Raw genomic sequence first — 22,762 nt, 5'->3', positions numbered from 1 at the left:
GTGCGGCCAGGGTGTGCGGCCAGGAAGTGTCTGCAGCTGCACACTCCTTATGGAATGTGCCAAAACGTGATTTTAAGCTATAAGGGACATCTAGGAAGGTTTCATTCTTCATGCCTTTGCCTTAAATGAAGTTTGTTGCCATTTTGGGATCTAAAAAGGGTGTGTGCGGCCACACTTGAAGATCATACGAGATGATGTTGATCATTTATAATTTGAAGTGTTCTTAGCATATACCTAGTTGTGATAAGTGTATACACGTTATAGAGGCTTGAAAGGAGTGATTATGGTCAAAAACTTAGTGTGTGTTCTTGGTGCTCTTGGCGTTCTTGAAGATCTAACACCAAAATGTGTTTTTCATGGATCATAGTAGGGAAGAAGGCTAGATGACGTCTTGCATCAACAAATCAACGGGAAGTATTACTTACTTTTATGAAGATCAAGATGAAGATGTGGAAGGTACTTGAGAGAGAAACATGCTCTAGCTTTGAAGGAGTGGAAAAAGTGTTCAAAATGACTAAGTGTGACATTTATAGGTGGGAGTGTGTGGTTGGAATGGGTGTATGGCGCACACACCTATGTGTGGCCGTACACTCAAGTGTGCGGCTGCACACTCCATGTGTTGGAGTGTTTGGCTCGAGTGTGCTTGACATGCATCGTGATATCCCATTTTTAGGCTCCTACCTTGATTGTACTAGGTTTAGAACACTCAAATAGACCCTAAACAATGTTAAAAGAAAGAAAAAATGAGTCTAACTTTGATTACGTTGGTCTATTGTACAAGATAGAAATTTCGGGTTGTCACATTTGTGTTTTACGTGTGTCTTGTTAATACTTTGATGTATGTTGTTTCGGTAATGAGCATAAAACATTAATCAAGAAAACACATCTATTTTCATTTAATTAATACATTAAACCATAACTACTACATAATAGGACATAAAATGGAAAGGGGTAAATGAAGAACTACTTCTACCTGGGAGGTAATAGGACCTCCCTTTCATTTGGTATTTCCCATTGCACATGTGATGGAAGAGAATTCACCGTCTTAGATCTGAATGCAACACAAAACACTAAAGAAGTCAGCTTACAATCAACCATTTCGTGAATGGCTGCAGAGGTACGGGTTCTTAGTGATGTGTACTTTGCATGTGTTAAATCGATTGATATTCATCAAATTGTGAAAAATATATCCACCTACACACATGAGTTCCCTATAACAACAATCATTGAGTTAATCAATCAATCGATACAATTGGCATATCTTGAACGGGTTGAAAATTTTTGTTGTTTTCCACAACTACATACCCTACATTCATGTTGTACTTTGCATGTGTTGAAATTTTCATCCACTTCAAATATATCCTCGTAAATACCTCTTGCCTCTCAATTATAATACTTGTTCACTCGCTTTTGAACCTTATTGTCAACATAAGGGGTTAAACCAACAAAAATTGTCCCTGCAAAATTTGTTAATTGAGAAATAATAACACAAGAAATGACAAACTATAAGTATAAATTTACCTCCAACTTCAGCCCGTTCAAGATATGCCAATTGTATCGATTGATTGATTAACTCAATGATTGTTGTTATAGGGAACTCATGTGTGTAGGTGGATATATTTTTCACAATTTGATGAATATCAATCGATTTAACATTGTAACGTACTTTAGGAAAAAATGCTCGTGCCTATTTTGAAATGGCTATATTGTTAAGCCGTATTGGATTCCTAAATGCACTTTGAAATCTTTCCAAACACAATTAAAATTCATGCACACTATATGCACTGCATGACTTCCAAAACAACTTTCTGACAATAGTATCATTATGTCCGACAGAATCTCGTATTTTCTGAGCTATATCTTTAGGACATACCCACGGTACGAATGTGTGTAGACTCTCCCAACGAAAAAGTCTACTTTATCATAGATGTGACTTATGAAACCAACCTCTATATTGTCACCTAAACATTCTTTTAACTTCCTCATGAACCATGCCCAAGATTCCTCACACTCTAAGGTTCCCAAACCAATTGCTAAGAGTAGGAGTCATGGTTTTCGTCCAAAGCCACCGCAACGTACATTGTTGTTAGATAGTTGCCAAGTAGGGGTAAATAACCCACATATATTAATGGTATCATGCCCCTATGGAGGGTACCAATCTGCATAAAATAAAACATACTTATATTAGTTACATGCAAAATCTTAACGAGGTACATTACCTACAGCTATTAATTAAATAAATAAAATAAAGATGACATACCACATAACCTAAAACCACAAAAAAGAAGTGAAAGCAGTTGGTATCTATTTGCTTGATGGTTGTGACGGTATTAGGATTTGTTCTTTCAAGATAATTAAAGAATATTGGTAGGTCACAAAGGCTTCTTTAGTTGTAAGAAGTCGTTTTCACATGCAATGACAGTGTATTAGGAAAATCAAATGAATCCAATTATAAATATTCAAAAGTTGGTATTAAAATTGGATTACTTCATAGTCAAACACATGATTTTATACTCAAACCATAAGCAAATTTTACTGATTGACACGACAAGGCATTGTACTTTTTTGCACTTCATAGTTAAACTTGAAGGATTCATAGTCAAACCAGATGATTTCATAGTCAAACTGTAAGCAAACTTTACTGATTGACAAGACAAGGCATTATACTTGTATGCACTTCATAGTTCAACTTGAAGGATTCATAGTTAAACTAGATGATTTCATAGTCAAACTGTAAGAACACTTTACTGATTGACATGACAACGTATTGTACTTGTCTGCACTTCATAGTTCAACCTGAAGGATTCCTAGTCAAACCAGATGAGTGCATAGTCAAACCGTAAGCATACTTTACTAATTGACAAGACAAGGCAATGTACTTGTCTGCATTTCATAGTTCAACTTGAAGGATTCATAGTCAAACCATATGATTTCATAGTCAACCCTTAAGAAAACTTTACTGATTGACAAGTAAAAGCATTGTACTTGTCTGCAATAAAATTTTGTATAAATGGGTAATACTCACTCCATGAAATTTATTTGTGAATTTATTCATAGTTCATCAAATAAATAATGTGAATAGCATAGTGCAATTGCGTAGGTGAACATATATATCATAAGGATGTCGGCTACACCTAAAAACCCAGGAAGATTATTTTACGCTTGCCCAAAAATGGTATCATGATTTTTAGTTCCTTAATATTTACGCTATCATATTTCTATTGCAATTTATCTTCTTATCTATCTTTAAATTCATAGGGATCAAAATGCTGGTTTATCTGTTGGGTTGATGAAGAGAAGGACCAATCTGCTATGATAATAGTTAAGGTAGCTAAGTTGAATAATCACTTTCAATCTGAAAATAAGAAGTTGAAGATAACCTTGGTTTGTAGTTGGGTGTTGTTCTTGATAGTTATTGTTTACAAGTTGTAAGGTTTAGGTCTTTTGGTTAACTTTGAAGTTGCAATGTCAATAACGAGGGTGTAATCATTTTTATGTTTTAACTTTTGAAGTTATAATTATATTATCTATGAAGATAATGTCAATCACGCCATATATAAAATCACTTTTCCTAATGAAACACTTGAATTTATAAATCAAATATTTAGTTACATAGATATCACATTCAACTACATAGGACCAACACACGATCCCCAATAAATTTTGGTCATCCTTTGACGAAACTCTAAAGCTACATTTCTTGGGTCCATAAATTCATGTATTGGTTGTCTTGATACTAGTTGTGCCATTTTTTGGATAGGAATGAATCGGAATATAAACCTGCACAAAGTTTATAAAATAATTATGTATTTATATTTTGATACAAAATTGATACTAATGAATGTAATTTCAATAAAACTAATAATATATCCTATCCACATCCCACCAATGAACCATAAAGTCAGGGTATGTAGCTATCCTTGACATAAATGCCCTCCAATCATTACCATCTTCCAGAATATGGCAAGCAAAAAACATTTGGAGGCATTATGGTATACCGGTCAGCTTCAAACTGTCTCTCCATCAACAAAGTAATCCAAATCGTGATATGTTGCGAATGTTATGGTACTTTTGTTAAAAATTAATAAATTAAAAATCACTTATAAGCATAAATTTATAAATACTTACGACTTCATCTAACCAGCCATTATGTTTATACCCAAACAACATGATCCAAACTCTCTATCTAATATCAAATTGTAGAATATGTGTTGCACATTATACGCATGATAAAAATAATTTTGTAACACAACCTCACCGCCTGCTACGTATGGCTACAGACGCAAAACTGAAAAGTCATGAGCAACATCAAATAATGGAGGAGGAGGGGTTGTTGATCTGGTATCAACCTTCTTCTTTGCTCTTTGCTTTGGCTTTGATTTTTTGTGTAACTAAAAGATTTCTTAAATATTTATATCATTATTTTATGAATAGTTGACATAAAAAAATTATTTCCATATTAGCTTTTAATGTGTGAGATTATTTAGCTACTATGTTCACAGAAGCAATAACTGTAAATGCACCAGAGCAATTAGGCAATACTCAAGTCCCTAAAAGGGCCAGTTATATCAGAGTCATTATGTTGGAGTTAAGTCGTATAGCTTCGCATTTGTTATGGCTTGGCCCTTTTATGGCAGATATTGGGGCACAAACTCCTTTCTTCTATATTTTTCGAGAAAGAGAATTGATATATGACCTATTCGAAGCCGCCACCGGTATGCGAATGATGCACAATTTTTTTCGTATTGGTGGAATCGTTGCTGATTTACCTCATGGGTGGATAGATAAATGTTTGGATTTTTGCGATTGTTTTTTAACAGGAATTGCTGAATATCAGATGCTTATTACACGGAATCCCATTTTTTTAGAACGAGTTGAAGGGGAGTAGGCATTATTGGTCGAGAGGAAGCAATAAATTGGGGTTTGTCGGGACCCATTCTACGAGCTTCCGGAATATAATGGGATCTTCGTAAAGTTGATCATTATCAGTGTTACGACGAATTTGATTGGGAAGTCCAATGGAAAAACGAAGGGGATTCATTAACTCGTTATTTAGTACGAATCAGTGAAATGACAGAATCCATAAAAATTATTCAACAGACCCTAGAAGGAATTCTGGGAGGGCCCTATGAAAATTTAGAAATCCGCCACTTTGATCGAGTAAAAGATACTGTATGGAATGAGTTTGACTATTGATTCATGAAAGACTCTGTAAAATGGTTTGGTCTAGGCATAGTCGTAGATAGCAGTAAAAATGTAATTGTTCGTGTTTTGTTTTGAGTTTACGGTGTTTATGGCCAAAATGGGTTTACGGCCGTAAACTGTTTACGGCCGTAAACACCTTACGGTTCCTAGTCAGGTCTTTAAATAGCGAGTTATGTCAGTCTTTATGAGTTGTTGATGCTCTCGTATACTTCCAAGTTGTATAAGACGTTTTACAGTATTAAAGCGTATGCAAGCTTGGTATTTTGCTCATTATTGGTTTATTAATTTGTGTTTGCATCTGTGATTGTCTTTGATCGTTGGTAGATCTATTTTCGGGACTTTACAATTGGTATCAGAGCAAGACCAGTGTCAAAGGCGTTCAACAGCTGCGTTTTCAACTAAATCGACACCCACTGCAGTTTAGAGAAATTTATTTCAGTCGAAATCAAGGTTTCCAGAAGTTTACGGCCTTAGTTTACGGCCGTAAACTCCTCTTACGGCCTCATCTGCACTCTTCAAAATCGATAGTTTTTCACGTCTCTCAAGCCTTCGTAATCACACCTTAGTTCTGGGATTTAATTGAGTTGTGTTTTAAAATTGAAATCGAACTTTTTATTTGAATTTCATTGACTGTAAACTAAATTACTCACAAAAATTGACTTTCTGTTAATCGAAATTTGCACCATTATTTTTCGGAGTTTAAATCAATAAGTATTCTTGGACCGTAAACTCAAGTTTACGGTCGTAAACTACTTGACTTAAGGTTTACGACATCGAGTTTCCGGCTTAAAAGTTTACGGCTACGTGAGTTGATTTTATAAAATTGAAATTAATTATTGAGTTAGTTTTATAACAAAATAACTTTTGACCGTAAACTCCAGTTTACGGTCGGGAGTTTACGGCCCAGTATTTTCTGCCTTTATTTACACGACAAAATCAGCATTTTTACAGCCTTAAATTTTTTTTTTTGTGATATTTTTTTTAAATAAAATGGATACACAAAATTCAACTCAATACCAAGAGCTTGATGTTGTGATGGGTACAACCACACGAATTCCAAGACTTATGTCAGCTGATGGTTTTCCCGAGTGGAAATATAGAATTGAGAAGTATATAAAGATGAAAGACTTTAAGATTTGGAAATGTGTTTTAAAGGATCCAGTCAGAATCACCACTACAGTTGGGGGAAAGGTGGTCGACAAGGCAATTGAAAATTACACTGATGAAGACTTTGAGAGTGTGGAAGAACAAGAAAAGGCATTAGCCATTTTGACTATGGCATTATCTCCAGACATTGCTCAAGGATTCAGAGAGTATACTTCTGCCAAAGCTCTGTGGGAAGCTCTCATTGAAGTATATGAGGGAAATGAAGACATGCGGGAAAGTCGCCAAGATATGCTGAGACAACGCTTCAATATGTTTAATTATGTTCCTGGGGAGACTCTCGAAGCTCAACTGCAGAGATTTACCACTCTCAACACTGAGATGACTGTGGCAGGGATTTTCTATACAAAGTCAGAGATTAATAAGAAGCTACTAAATGCTCTCCCAAAATCTTGGGACATGAATGTAGCAGTAATCAAGAAGACTAAGGATCTTAATCGACTTTCCCTAGCTGAAGTGATGGCTGTCATCAAAGCGTGTGATATTGATGACAAACAGCGAGAGATCAATCATGTGAACTCATACTCATCTGCCAATCTTGGCATTTCATCTAATAATGCTCTCTCTTCTTTCTCCTATACTTCTGCAGGTTCATCTGCCTCTGCTCCGGTTATTCCTTACCCACAAGGCTAGCCTATTACATCTACCCAAAATGTTTCATCCTCTAATGTGGCCTCTTCATCAAAGGGAAAGGAGGGTGATGAAAACCTTGTCTTTGCAGCAGGGCTTGTGAATTGCTACAATGCTCTTGTAGCTGGGGAACTTCCTCCTCAACTGTCATTTGCAGATCTTGATCAAATCCATCCAGAGGATGTTGAGGAAATGGACATCACATGGCAAATTGCCATGGCTGTATTTAGGGCAAAACAGTTTGCCAAAAAGACAGGGAAGAACAATTGGGGAATGAGTGCTGACAAGAAGGTTGGATTCAACAAAGGAAAGCTTCGATGTTACAATTGCCACGAGCCAGGGCATTTTGCTTGTGGTTGCCCACACCCTGATAGGAGGGTCAATAATGACAGAACAATGGTTGCATTTGGGAATAATCGAAGCAGTGGTCAAGCAAACAATGAAAAGGCTATGGTTGCTCAATCATTTGACTGAGATGATCAAATACAAGCCCTAAATTTGTCTGGACCAGAAAATGCTCATCTAGCACAAGTGAGGAATGACGCTCAAGCAAGGACTGCAGCAGCTGAAGACAACATGATGAAACTTCAATTTGGCTTGATGGTATCCTCATCCCATGAACCTAACTCATACAAGGTAAGTCTCCCATCATGTTCTAAGGCTTGTATAGATTATGTGAAAACTTTACAGGATAAAATTGAGACATTAGGTAATGAAGTAGAAAATCTTAGGATTCTTCGTGAACTCAATGATAAATTAATAAGAGACGTAGAAGACCTTAGATATGAAGGGTATCGACTTCGAAAAGGACAAAAACCACTTAAAGCTCAACTAGAATAAAAAATTAAAGACTTTAGGAGACTTCAGGAAGACTACAGCAACAAATGTGAAAATTACAATTATGTAGTCAAACAAAATGCTGATGCAATAAAAAATTCCAAATCTTCAATAACTTGATTTCTAATAATGAGGTCAATTTTTTATTTGTTACTTTGTGTGCTATTCTATTATTTGTCGGTGCAATTGCAAAATTTGCACAATTTCCCCTTCATGTATTGTTACCTGATGCAATGGAAGGGCCAACTCCTATTTCGGCCCTTATACATGCTGCTACAATGGTAGTAGCGGGAATTTTTCTTGTAGCTCGACTTATGCCTCTTTTCATAGTTATACCCCACATAATGAATTTTATCTCTTTGATAGGGATACTAACAGTTTCCATGAATCGGGATCCTGATGCATATAGATACAAATGGTCCACTGGGAGCAAGAATTTCCAGGAACATTTCGTTTCTGAGCAGAAGAGCCGTTTTCAAGTAGTGTTCGATCGATTACGTATTAATCAATATTCGATTGATTGGTCTTAGGTTATCGACAAAAAAGATTTGTCTAAGCCACTTCGTTTCTTTTTGTCCAAGTTGCTTCTTTTTTTGTCTAACTCACTTCCTTTTTTGTTTGTCAGTTTCAGGAATATCCCCATTCATAGGTCCGAGATCTACATCTATGAATTGAAAGGTCCGAATGATCCACAGTTTTTAGAATCAATAGGTCTTCAAATCGTTCATTTGAAAAAATTGAAACCCTTCTTATTGGATGATCATGGGACTTGCCAAAAATCTAAATTCTTGATCAATGGAGGAACAATATCACCATTTTTGTTCAATAAGATACCAAAGTGGATGATTGACTCATTCCATACTAGAAATAATCGCAGGAAATCCTTTTATAACACGGATTCCTATTTCTCAATGATATTCCACGATGAGTACAATTGGATGAATCCCGTGAAATCATTTCATAGAAGTTCATTGAGATCTTCTTTTTATGAAGCAAATCAACTTCGATTCTTGAATAATCCACATCACTTCTGCTTCTATTGTAACAAAAGATTCCCCTTTTATGTGGAAAAGGCCCGTATCAATAATTATGATTTTACGTATGGACAATTCCTCAATATCTTGTTCATTCTCAACAAAATTTTTTCTTTGTGCGTCGGTAAAAAAAACATGCTTTTTGGGGGAGAGATACTATTTCAGCAATCGAGTCACAGGTATCTAACATATTCATACCTAAGGCTTTTCCACAAAGTGGTGACGAAACGTATAACTTGTACATATCATTCCATTTTCCAAGTCGATCCAATCCATTCGTTCGTAGAGCTATTTACTCGATCGCAGACATTTCTGGAACACCCCTAACAGAGGAACAAATAGTCAATTTTGAAAGAACTTATTGTCAACCTCTTTCAGATATGAATCTATCTGATTCAGAAGGGAAGAACTTGTATCAGTATCTCAATTTCAATTCTAACATGGGTTTGATTCACACTCCATGTTATGAGAAATATTTACCATCCGAAAAGAGGAAAAAACGAAGTCTTTGTCTAAAGAAATGCGTTGAGAAAGGGAAGATGTATAGAACTTTTCAACGAGATAGTGCTTATTTAACTCTCTCAAAATGGAATGTATTCCAAACATATATGCCATGGTTCCTTACTTCGACAGGGTACAGATATCTAAAGTTTTTATTTTTAAATACTTTTTCAGACCTATTGTGGATACTAAGTAGCAGTCAAAAATTTGTATCCATTTTTCATGATATTATGCATGGATCAAATATATCATGGCGTATTCTTCAGAAAAAATTTGTAACACCGTGAATTTAAAAATAATTTTTCGCTTAATATAAAAACATATTCATTTAATTTTCATAAAAACATCAATGTTTAAAACTCCAATCCATGTCATACAAAAATCCCAAGATCACATATCATAAAAATCCCATGTGTGTGTACTGATCAAGCCGGCGCCTTCCCACAGTCATCACTAGTACCTGAAACAAATAACACCAACACTGTAAGCATAAAGCTTAGTGAGTTCTCCAAAATACTACACACAACACATATTAGCCACTCGAGGCTATAACTCTGTGGGTCCGTAGACCCTACTCTGTGAACCCACTGGTTCTAACTCTGGGAACCTTCCAGTTCCAACTCTATAAACATGCACAGCATAAATCACATAGAAATAATGCAGTACAACACATAACATACATATAGCATACAAATACTCTGTCACATAAATCTGAGTACCTACTCAAGGTAAAGTATAGTGAGAAGACTCACCTCGCGTATCTCGATAACTCGCAAATCCCATAAATCACTCGCGCTCGATCCTCCGAGCTATAATCCTCCTATAACACAATATATCTCTAATTAACACTTTCTCAACTAAGGTTGACTACCCCCATCAAGTCAACACTGGTCAACGGTCAACGGTCAACTTTGACAGGACTCGGCGAGTGCACTAGAGCGACTCGGTGAGTCTATACGTGTTCACTGACTCCCTAGGATCATCTCTTGACACGTCGAGTACTTCCCTGACTCGACGAGTTCCACCTGGCATGAATCGCGGGGCCACCATGACTCAACTCGCCAAGTCTCAAGAACAACTCAGCGAGTTCCAGCTCGACTCAGTCCACCTGTCAACCCTCTCTAACTCTCCCTGACTCACTGAGTCAACCCCTTAACTCGGCAAGACCACTCGCTGAGTGGTTAGGGACAATCTTCATGCTACTCGTCGAGTCTGTTCTTCAGACTCGATGAGTCTAAGCCATGCATGAACTCAAACTCACTCCTGAGGTCAGATCCGTTCCATTAACTCATAGATCCAGCCCTTCCAAGCACATTTATCACGTAAAGTTACAATCTTGGCTACCATGCGACGCCTACGAGGCTTCTTTTGGTGAAATGACATCTAAAATAGTAACCTAAGTCCCCAACTCAAAAGGAAAGGCATAAAGCGAGGCATTTGGGACTCTCTGGACCTACTAAGGTCCAGATCTAGGTACCATTTCCCCATGGGACCTCTCACACTCCAATTACAAGGCAAACAAGGCATGAAGAAACCTTAGATTTGACCATATCGATAAAAACACGAGAATAAGCTCTGAATATTACCTCAAATAGCTTCCTCTGCCGAAATGGAAGTAGATCCAAGCTCCCAAGTCTCCTAGCTTGGCCTTCCTCTTCCTTTCTTGCAAACACACACAAAGATGGTGAATAATGGCCTCTTATCTTACTCACAAGGACTCTCAGATGCTCTGGTGCTCTCAAGGTCGAAGGTAGCCGCAATGAAGGGTTATAAGGTCCCTTAAATAGGGTTTAGGGCCGGGAAATTAGGGTTTCATTAAAAAGGGTGGACTCGCCGAGTCCACTCTTGGACTCGCCGAGTCCGGACGCAAACTCGCGTCCAAATCCGCGATCATACTCGGCGAGTCTAGGCTCCAACTCGCCGAGTCCCCACACAAATTACCAAAAATAAATAAATGAATAATACCTGGGAATCCGGGATATTACAATTCTCCCCCACTAGAACTAGACTTCACCCTCGAAGTCTCGCTCTGCAAATAACTCTAGATGCTGCTCACGCATCTCACGCTTCGGCTCCCAAGTCATCTCGGACCCCTTCCGATGCTGCCACTGAATCAAAACCAGGGGTACCTCCTTGTTCCTCAGAACCTTGATTTTCCGATCTCTGATGGCCACTGGTCTCTCAGCATAATTCAGGCTCGCATCCACCTGGATATCCTTTAATGGAACCACTGCCGACGCATCGGCTATACACTTCCTCAGCTGCGACACATGAAAAGTGTCGTGAATCTGCCCCATCTATGTTGGCAAATCCAAATGATAGGCTACCCGGCCTACCCTCGCGATCACTCGGAAAGGACCAATATATCGGGGCCCCAACTTGCCGCTCTTCCTGAATCGAATCACTCATTTCCAAGGAGAGACCTTCAGGAGTACAAGGTCGCCGACCTGAAACTCAAGCTCGGACCGAAGTTTGTCAGCGTAACTCTTCTGATGACTCTGAGCGGTCAACAACCTCTGTCTGACCTGCTGGATCTGCTCTTTCGTCTGAAGCACGATCTCTGTATTGCCCATCACCCGCTGTCTAACCTCTCCCCAACAAATGGGGGTCCAACACCTCCTCCCATACAACAGCTCAAAGGGCGGCATACCAATGCTCAAATGATGACTGTTTTTGTAGGAAAACTCTACCAAGGGCAAGTACGTATCCCAACTCCCCCCGAAATCCAACACACATGCCCGGAGCATGTCCTCGAGCGTCTGAATCGTCCGCTCACTCTGTCCGTCTGTCTGGGGATGATATGCGGTACTAAAATGCAGTCTATTACCCAACTCCTCATGAAACTTCTTCCAGAATCTGGAAGTGAAACGCACATCACAGTCTGAAACAATCACGATCGGCACCCCATGTCGAGATACCACTTCCCTCACATACACCTCCGCTAATTTCTCTGCTGAAGAACTCTCGGTGATAGCAAGAAAATGAGCGCTCTTCGTCAACCTGTCCACAATCACCCAAATTGCATCAACTCCGCTGGCAGTCCTTGGCAATTTGGTGATGAAATCCATGGTGATCTGTTCCCACTTCCATTCGGGAACATCCAATGGCTGCAACTTACCATGCGGCCTATGGTGCTCGGCCTTAACCCTACGACTGGTCAAACACCTCTCAACAAACCACGCAACATCCCTCTTCATACAGGGCCACCAATACTCCTTCCTCAGGTCCAAATAAATCTTAGTGGCCCCGGGATGGATCGAAAATTTCGACCGATGAGCCTCTTCCATCAAAATGGTACGCGTTCCTCCCACAAACGGAACCCAGATACGCCCCTGAAATGTCATAAGCCCCCGACCATCGGTAACAAACTCTGAAACCAAACCAACAACCCGCTCTTTCTTCTGCATCTTAGGTTGCACAGCGTCGGCCTGTGCCCCACGAATGGCGCCCAACACTGGAGCTATCATGGTCAATCTCAAACATACATCCTGCAGTGGGGTGCTCTCCGCCCTATGGCTCAGTGCATCGGCTACAACATTAGCCTTGCCTGGGTGGTACAGGATCTCACAATCATAATCCTTGACCACATCCAACCACCTTCTCTGTCGCATGTTTAGGTTGGGCTGATCCATCAAATATTTCAAACTCTTATGGTCCGTGTATATCGTACACCGAAACCCATATAGGTAGTGACGCCAAATCTTGAGGGCGAACACCACTGCCCCCAACTCTAGATCATGGGTGGGGTATCTCATCTCATGAGGCTTCAGCTGCCTCGATGCATATGCTATCAACTGCCCCCTCTGCATCAGCACCGCCCCCAACCCCAGAATCGATGCGTCATAGTATCCCACAAAGTCTGCCATCCCTTCCAGGAGGGTGTCACACCCCAAAACCACGAACGGCAGAAACGTTCAGGGGTGGAGGACGTCATGTACAGTATCACAACAATGTAATATAATAAACAAGCAACAACATCATCCATTGCATTATAACTAAAGTTTTAATACATGTGTTCTTTCATTGTAATAAGACACCAAAATATACAATCAAAATAAAAGATGAGACTTGTCTGCTCCGTCTTCTCAAAACCTGGCCTCCGTACCTGTCTACTGATGACCTGAGAATACAAGTTATTTTGAAAGCGAGTATCAGCTTTAAAGCTGGTGAATTCATAAGTATATAAGTGTCATTGGCTTTGTTTTGTGAAAATCTGTTATGAAGGCCATGTAAAACGTTAAATGAAAATGTTGATTTAAGTATGAAAAACCCTAGAAAATCCCTTATTTTCTATCAGTTTGAGATGTAGTCTTCTACCAAGACCCGAATGTTTTGTTTGTAAAATGATAGTTTTTCCTTCTTTTGACTACTACATACAGTAACTAGTCTAACTCATCGCTTATGTGAATATATCACAAAATAAAGTAAATAGGAAAATATAACCATGAAAGTATTACTCTTGGGTTACCCGGGAATAACACATCGCTGAAGCGAAAGATATAACCTAATGAACATCCGAAGATTGTTCAATTTAACCTCTGTGGCTAACAGTAGATTCCAGGAATGGTTAGTCCCGTAACTGACTTTACATCGATGTAGTCGAAGTAAATAACCTAATGAACATCCAAAGATTGTTCAATTAACCTCTGTAGCGAACGGTAGGTTCCAGGAATGGTTAGTCCTGTAACTGTCTCCTAATATATGTAATAACAACCCAATGAACATCCTAAGATTGTCCAATTAACCTCTGTGGCGAACAGTAGGTTCTAGGAATGGTTAGTCCCGTAACTGACTCTACCTTGCTATAAGCGAAATAGATAACCTAATGAACATCCGAAGATTATCCAATTAACCTCTGTAGTGAACAATAGGTTCCAGGAATGGTTAGTCCTGTAACTGACTCCCGTTGAACTGGGATGGACAGGACGATTTACTGAAGGTACTAATAATTCATCCTAATGAACCGAGGTTCAAGTATTCATGTAAGTATACACAGGTCGATGTATCTACGTAAAGGTATTCATGTAATGTGTTCATGTAAGCGTGTTCATGTATCATGTAAGCATATGTAAAGGTACTCATGTATCATGTAATGTACTAGTAAAGACTCATGAATGAACTGACTCTTGTGTGATTCCTTGTAATAGAAGTAATGTTTGATATCTTCAAATTATCCCTATGATAATTTACTGTAATATAATTGGTTGATCATGTAGGTTTATACACTCTTACTACTCAAGGGTGTGGGAAACTAAATGAAAGATGTAAACTATAACATCAATACATATATAAGAATATAAGTCTATATGCATAGTTTAGTTCAAGAATGTAAAATGGTTTTCTAAGACATCTTATGGGTTTTGAACAATAATTAACAATGACTTGATGTCATTTTAATAAACATTTCAAAGGTAAAACATTTGGTAACAATGTGTTTTTAAGATGTAAAATCATTTCATGCATCACATTTTGTAGCATGTGAAACCTGTTAAATGGCAAACACAGTTATAAAATACATATCAATGATTCAATAACATGTTTGTTTCTACTTGTATTCCCCCCCCCCCCATTAAAGCATTTAAAATCATTTAAAATATTGATTAGGGGTATGAACTCGCCTGTAGTTGGTGATTGGGATGAATTGAACGTTATAGGATGGCTAGGTGTCAAGCGAGGACTTGTACACGCACTACGATCCTAATGAACATATAATCACACATATATGCATTCAATTAGTCTTAAATCACTAATTGATAAAGTTAAGACATCCTAGACATAATAAACACTTTATATAGGTGTTTTAAGCCCTAAGGATTGCATCTAAGTTATTGTGGGACAGGGTATTTGTGTTTAGGGTTTCCAAAGGACCCTATAAGTGAGTTTACTCCCTATAAACCATCACACATGGAGTTTACGGTTGTAAACTCTTGAGTTTACGGCCATAAACTCCCAAACATGTGTGTTTGGTGTGTTTTGAAGTCCCAAATGCTTTCTAGAATTATTCTAACTTGGTGGTTCCATTCTTGAAGGGGTTTAAGGTCTAGAAATACTCCAAATAGGAGTTTACGGCCCTGAGGCCAATTCCCTTAGAGTTTACGGCCATAAACTCTAAGTATTGGGTGTTTTTGTTGTTTTTCAAGTCTCTTGCTTTTGAAGGACATGTTCTAGACAATTGTTTAAGGCAAATGAGGACCCTAGGCACACTTTGGTGCCATTCTTTCATGTTTACGGCCCAAGAGCATTCTCTTGGCCGTAAAATCACTTTGCTAAGTGATTTGGATGAGTTTTGGCCCTTCAATTAAGTGGAAACAATTCCTTGTAAAGGTCTAGGGCTTTAGGTGTCATGAAAACACCCCTTTTGTCCATTTTTATGGAGTTTACGGCCTAAGATACACTTGGGCCGTAAACTCTCATTTGTTTGTGTTCTTTGATGTGTTTAATGCCTTACACTAAATGGGATCTAGTCTAGATAAAAGCCTTAAAGTGTTAGAGTCCTTAAAACACCATTTTGAGTGTGAAAAAGGAGTTTACGGCCTATGAATCTCTTTGGCCGTGAACTCCCCAAACTTGGGTGATTTATAGATGTTTTCTTGTTCCTAATATGCATACATAAGAGTCCTAAGCAGTTGTATAATACTAAGGTCGGTTTTGGCTTCGTTTCGGGAGTTTACCGCCCAAGAACACCTTGGGGAGTAAACTCCTAGATCTAGTGATTTAGCCTTCTAAATCCTGTTATAAACACATAATAAGCATTCTAACACTACTAGAAAAGGGTACTCACAATTTGGGATAAAGACCCGAAGATCCGTCAGAGAGAAGATGGCTTTTCTTTAGTTAGAAATGGAATAATGAATGAATTTGGTTCAGAAATTTATTTATAGTCCTGAGATATTTTTGGCAGAAATATTTTTATTCCAGAATTGATCTCTAATATAATAGAGTGTTGGAATAACAGTGTTGCACAAATCCCTAGTGCACCCACTCTCCTGATATTTCCTGAAGTGTAAACACTGAATTACTCAAACTTATGTGAAAAAGTCTGAAAATTACCAGTGACCACTATAACTTCTATTGAAGCGATATAGTTTGTACATAATGGAAATTTCGGGTTGTCACAGAGGGCTAACACTGGGGCTTCACATAACCTTTGGCGAAGTGTCTCAAAGGAGGCCTGCTGCTCGGGGCCCCATGAAAAAGCAACACCCTTCCGGGTCAACCTGGTGAGTGGCACTGCGATCTTAGAGAAATCCTTGATAATCTCTGATATTACCCTGCCAACCCTAGGAAACTCCTGATCTCGGAGGGTGACCTCGGCACCTCCCAACTCATCACTGCCTCAACCTTGTCCGGGTCGACCAATATCCCTTTCTGATTAACGAGATGTCCTAAGAACTGGACCTCCCGCAACCAGAAATCACACTTGGAGAATTTGGCATAAAGCCTCTCTGATCTCAGAACTCCGAGAACCTCTCTCAAATGCTCCTCATGCTGCTCTCTAGATCTCGAATATACCAAAATGTCGTCGATAAATACAATCACCGACCGATCCAGCATCGGCCTACACACGCGGTTCATGAGATCCATGAACACTGCCGGGGCATTGATGAGCCCGAAAGGCATCACCACAAACTCGTAATGCCCATAACGCGTCCTAAACGTTGTCTTCTGGACGTCCTTATCTTGCACCCTCACCTGATGATATCCAGACCTCAAATCGATCTTGGAGAGCCAAGATGCTCCCTGCAACTGATCGAACAAATCGTCGATCCTCGGCAACGGGTAACGGTTCTTGACCGTCAGCTTGTTCAACGCCCGATAATCAATGCACATCCGGTGTGAACCATCATTCTTCTTGACGAACAGGATAGGCGCTCCCCACGGCGAGCTGCTCGGCCAAATAAACCCCTTCCCCAGCAGTTCCTGAAGCTGCGAGGATAACTCTTGCATCTCTAGAGGTGCAAGGCGATAAGGCACCTTAGTGATAGGCACGACCCCCGGAACCAAATCGATACTGAACTCCACTTGCCTCACATGAGGCACACCCGGCAAATCCTCGGGAAATACATCTAGGAACTCACACACTACCAGAACCTCCTCAACTGACCTCGGTCTCTCGAAATCCACCCGCGTATCCATCACATACGCCACAAAACCCTTACAGCCCTACTGTAGACACTGCCTCGCCCTAGCGGCCGAACCAAACGTTGATCCTGAACGTGTACCCTCGTCGTACACCGAAAGAACTCCCCCACTAGGGTCTCGTATGGTCACCAGCTGTCGCTCGCAGTTGATAACCGCACCGAATCTGCTCAACCAGTCCATGCCCACAATGACACAGACATCACCCATTGTAATAGGAACTAGATCAATCGGGAACTCAACACTGAAAATCTCGACTACGCACCCTCAGAGAACCTCCGTGGCATATATCACCCTCTCGTCAGCTATGGAAACTCTTAGAGGCCGACTCAACGCCTCACGACTAACACTGATATGCTGACTAAAAGCCGAAGATACAAAAGACCGACTCACACCCGAGTGAAATAACACCAAGGCAGGTACAAAATTCACAAGAAAAGTACCTACGCATAACATAATATAAGCATAATATCTCAACATCAAAATAAATACACGAAAGAATACATACCAGCCACGACATCGGGTGCTGCGCGGACCTCCTCTGCGGTCAACTGAAAAGCTCTCCCTCGTGCCCTCGGTGCCTCGGCCTTCACTGGCCGACTCTCGGTACCTCTGATGGCGGCAGGGGCAGATCCCTGAGGTGCTCCCTGAGATGATCCTCGCAATTGCGGACACTCTGCCTTCCGGTGTCCGGTCTGGTTGCAGTGGAAACACACCGCAAACCCCTTGGGGCAGTCCTTGGCCATATGCCCCTCCTTGCCACACTTATAGCAAGATCCCGCTCTACAAACTCCATCATGACCCTTGCCGCACTTCCCACAAGTGCGGCCCTTCTGACTCCCTAGTTTGGGATCAGCTTGCTTGGCCCGGTTGGCTGCCGGCTGAGACTGCGCCGGTCGCCGATCCCTCCCCTGAGACTCCGCCTCCTCCCTGGCCTGAGTCTCTAGCTCAATCTCCCTTTTCCGGGCATTTTCTTGAAGCCCAGCAAATGTCCGGTACGAGGAGTTCGCCGCGAACTCCCGAATGTCTCTCCTCAAAATACTCAGATATCGGCTGATACGTGCCTGCTCGATGGACACGTGCTCAGGGCAGAACATCGCCCTCTCATGGAACATCCTGGTAATCGCCGTAACAGACTCAGTGCCCTGCTTGAGGGTCAGAAACTCCTGGGCCAAACGCTCCCTCTCCACCTGGGGCACTCATCTCGGAACATGGCAGTGAACCTCTCCCAGGTCACTATCGCAAGCTCAGCAGGTGTAAAATGTGCTGTCACAAACTTCCAACAGTCCTTCGCTCCCAAGTGAAGTTGGTTCAGCGCGAACCGAACCTTCAAATGATCAGGAGTTGAGCAAGTGAAGAAACACCCCTCAATGTCAGAAATCCATCTCATAGCCGCCACCGGGTCCTGGGTCCCATCAAACTCTGGTGGTTTTGTGTTGCTGAACTCTCAGAACAGCAACGCATCACCACCCTGTGGCCTCGTGGCAGCAATAGCTGCGGTGGCCGCTGCAACAGTAGCCTCAGAAAGAGCGGCATAACGCTCATCAAAGGTCTCAATCAGCGTGGTCTTAATAGACCCGAACATTTCTGGTATATCTGCCTTGATGGCCGCAGCCACCTCCTCATGGATGATCCGACGGATCTCCTCATCACTGGTCTCACTGCTCTCAGGCATCAGTCGTGTCCTCACCATGATCTACCTCTGAAATACAACATATGGTAAATTAGAATCCATTCGAGCATACTCACACTCGACAACTCATCCCTCCTTGATCCTTGGTATTCCAAAGCTTCCTACTTGGGCTATACACTGCTCCGGTGCTTTCAGTAGTACGGGCCCAATACTATTGTCCGCACCGTATCAGAATACACCCCAAGTCATCCTCTTTGGATCCCAAATTCCAAGTACTCTATCATGCACAATCCACTCTCTAACAAATCTCTCATAAGCCCCTCAATGCTACGTACTCACTCTCAAGCATCTCATAGCAGTTCACCTCTCCCGAGGCTAAGGCATCACAAATCAGGCCACTCTAGTCCTAATAGGAGTACCTAGCCTACTCTAGCATGAGAATACATCATATCAATATCAATATCACATAACATGAGGGTATTTTGAGAAATCACCGTTCGGGCGCGGACTGATCGTACACACAACTCTGCTCTGTGTTCTTCCAAAAATCTTTTACTCTTTTTGAAAATACTTCTCAAATCCTCAGTTTGAGTTCAAATACGCCCGAAGGTGTACTTGAATCCCTCAAACCAAGGCTCTGATACCAACTTGTAACACCGTGAATTTCAAAATAATTTTTCGCTTAATATAAAAACATATTCATTTAATTTTCATAAAAACATCAATGTTTAAAACTCCAATCCATGTCATACAAAAATCCCAAGATCACATATCATAAAAATCCCATGTGTGTGTACTGATCAAGCCGGCGCCTTCCCACAGTCATCACTAGTACCTGAAACAAATAACACCAACAATGTAAGCATAAAGCTTAGTGAGTTCTCCAAAATACTACACACAACACATATTAGCCACTCGAGGCTATAACTCTGTGGGTCTGTAGACCCTACTCTGTGAACCCACTGGTTCTAACTCTGGGAACCTTCCAGTTCCAACTCTATAAACATGCACAACATAAATCACATAGAAATAATGCAGTACAACACATAACATATATATATAGCATACAAATACTCTGTCACATAACTCTGAGTACCTACTCAAGGTAAAGTATAGTGAGAAGACTCACCTCGCGTATCTCGATAACTAGCAAATCCCGGAAATCACTGGCGCTCGATCCTCCGAGCTATAATCCTCCTATAACACAATATATCTCTAATTAACACTTTCTCAACTAAGGTTGACTACCCCATCAAGTCAACACTGGTCAACTCTGGTCAACGGTCAACTTTGACCGGACTCGCCGAGTGCACTAGAGCGACTCGGCGAGTCTATATGTGTTCACTGACTCCCTAGGATCCTCTCTTGACATGTCGAGTACTACCCTGACTCGACGAGTTCCACCTGGCATGAATCGCGGGGCCACCACGACTCAACTCGCCGAGTCTCAAGAACAACTCGGCGAGTTCCAACTCGACTCAGTCCACCTGTCAACCCTCTCTAACTCTCCCTGACTCACTGAGTCAACCCCTTAACTTGGCAAGACCACTCATTGAGTGGTTAGGGACAATCTTCATGCTACTCGTCGAGTTTGTTCTTCAGACTCGGCGAGTCTAAGCCATGCATGAACTCAAACTCACTCCTGAGGTCAGATCCGTTCCATTAACTCATAGATCCAAACCTTCCAAGCACATTCATCACGTAAAGTTACAATCTTGGCTACCATGCGACGCCTACAAGGCTTCTTTTGGTGAAATGACATCTAAAATTGTAACCTAAGTCCCCAAATCAAAAGGAAAGGCATAAAGCAAAGCATTTGGGACTCTCTGGACCTACTAAGGTCCAGATCTAGGTACCATTTCCCCATAGGATCTCTCACACTCCAATTACAAGGCAAACAAGGCATGAAGAAACCCTAGATTTGACCATATCGATAAAAACACGAGAATAAGCTCTGAATATTACCTCAAATAGCTTCCTCTGCCGAAACGGAAGTAGATCCAAGCTCCCCAACTCTCCTAGCTTGGCCTTCCTCTTCCTTTCTTCCAAACACACACAAAGATGGTGAATAATGGCCTCTTATCTCACTCACAAGGACTCTCAGATGCTCTGGTGCTCTCAAGGTTGAAGGTAGCCGCAAGAAGGGTTATAAGGTCCTTTAAATAGGGCTCAGGGTCGGGAAATTAGGGTTTCATTAAGCAGCGTGGACTCGCCGAGTCCGGACGCGAACCCGCGTCCAAATCCGCGATCATACTCGGCGAGTCTAGGCTCCAACTCGCCGAGTCTCCTCACAAATTACGAAAAGTAAATAAATGAATAATAACTGGGAATCCAGGCTGTTACAAAATTCTGTCTTCCACAAAGGAATCTGATAAGTGAGATTTCGAGTAGGTGTTTGCATAATCTTCTTATGTCCAAAGAAATGATTTATCGAAATAATGAGTCACCATTGATATCGAAACATCTGACAAATGTTCTGGAGTTCCTCTATGCAATCCTCTTCCTTCTTCTTGTTGTTGCATATCTCGCTTGTACACGTCTTCTCTTTGTTTTCAGGGCCTCTAGTGAGTTACAGACAAAGTTCAAAAAGGTCAAATCTTTTATGATTCCATCATCTATGATTGAGTTGCAAAAACTTCTGGATAGGTATCCTACATCTGAACCGAATTCTTTCTGGTTAAAGAATCTCTTTCTAGTTACTCTGAAACAATTAGGAGATTCTCTAGGTGGCAACATGCTATTGGGTGGTGGTCCCGCTTATAGGGTCAAATCAATACGCTTGAAGAAGAAATATTTGAATATAAATCTCATCGATATCATCGATCTCATAAGTATCATACCAAATCCCATCAATCGAATCACTTTTTCGAGAAATACGAGACATCTAAGTCATAAAAGTAAAGAGATCTATTCATTGATAAGAAAAAAAAACGTGAACGGGGACTGGATTGATGATAAAATAGAATCCTAGGTTGCAAACAGCGATTCGATTGATGATGAAAAAAGAGAATTCTTGGTTTAGTTCTCCACCTTAACGACAGAAAAAAGGATTGATCAAATTTTATTAAGTCTGACTCATAGTGATCATTTCTCAAAGAATGACTCTGGTTATCAAATGATTGAACAACCGGGAGCAATTTACTTACGATACTTAGTTGACATTCATAAAAAGTATCTAATGAATTATGAGTTCAATACATCCTCTTTAGTAGAAAGACAGATATTCCTTGCTCATTATCAGACAATCACTTATTCACAAACTTCGTGTGGGGCTAATAGTTTGCATTTCCCATCTCATGGAAAACCTTTTTCGCTCCGCTAAGCCTTATCCCTCTCTAGGGGTACTTTAGTAATAGGTTCTATAGGAACTGGATGATCTTATTTGGTCAAATACCTAGCGAAAAAAATCCTATCTTCCTTTCATTATGGTATTTCTGAACAAGTCCCTGGATAACAAGTCTCAAGGTTTTGATAATATTGGTGTTGATGCTAGTGACGATAGTGATGCTAGTGACGATATTGATGCTAGTGACGATATCCTTGATATGGAGTTGGAACTGCTAACTAGCATGAATGCGCTAACTATGGATATGATGCCTGAAGATGAAGACCTACTTTA

The 22,762-nt window shown here is 40.5% G+C and overlaps 2 pseudogenes; both read left to right on the top strand.

Moving 5' to 3' along the window:
* Positions 1-383: 383 nt before the first annotated feature.
* On the top strand, positions 384-5,196 carry LOC122197877 (NAD(P)H-quinone oxidoreductase subunit H, chloroplastic-like; annotated as a pseudogene).
* A 2,918-nt stretch (positions 5,197-8,114) lies between these two features.
* LOC128134203 (protein Ycf2-like) overlaps positions 8,115-22,762 on the top strand; it is a 16,337-nt pseudogene continuing 1,689 nt past the window's right edge.

This window comes from Lactuca sativa, chromosome 5, assembly GCF_002870075.4.
Source record: "Lactuca sativa cultivar Salinas chromosome 5, Lsat_Salinas_v11, whole genome shotgun sequence".
Classification (NCBI taxonomy): domain Eukaryota; kingdom Viridiplantae; phylum Streptophyta; class Magnoliopsida; order Asterales; family Asteraceae; genus Lactuca; species Lactuca sativa.
Note: the sequence above shows the minus strand (reverse complement) of the source record. Positions and strands in the feature narration are given on the sequence as shown.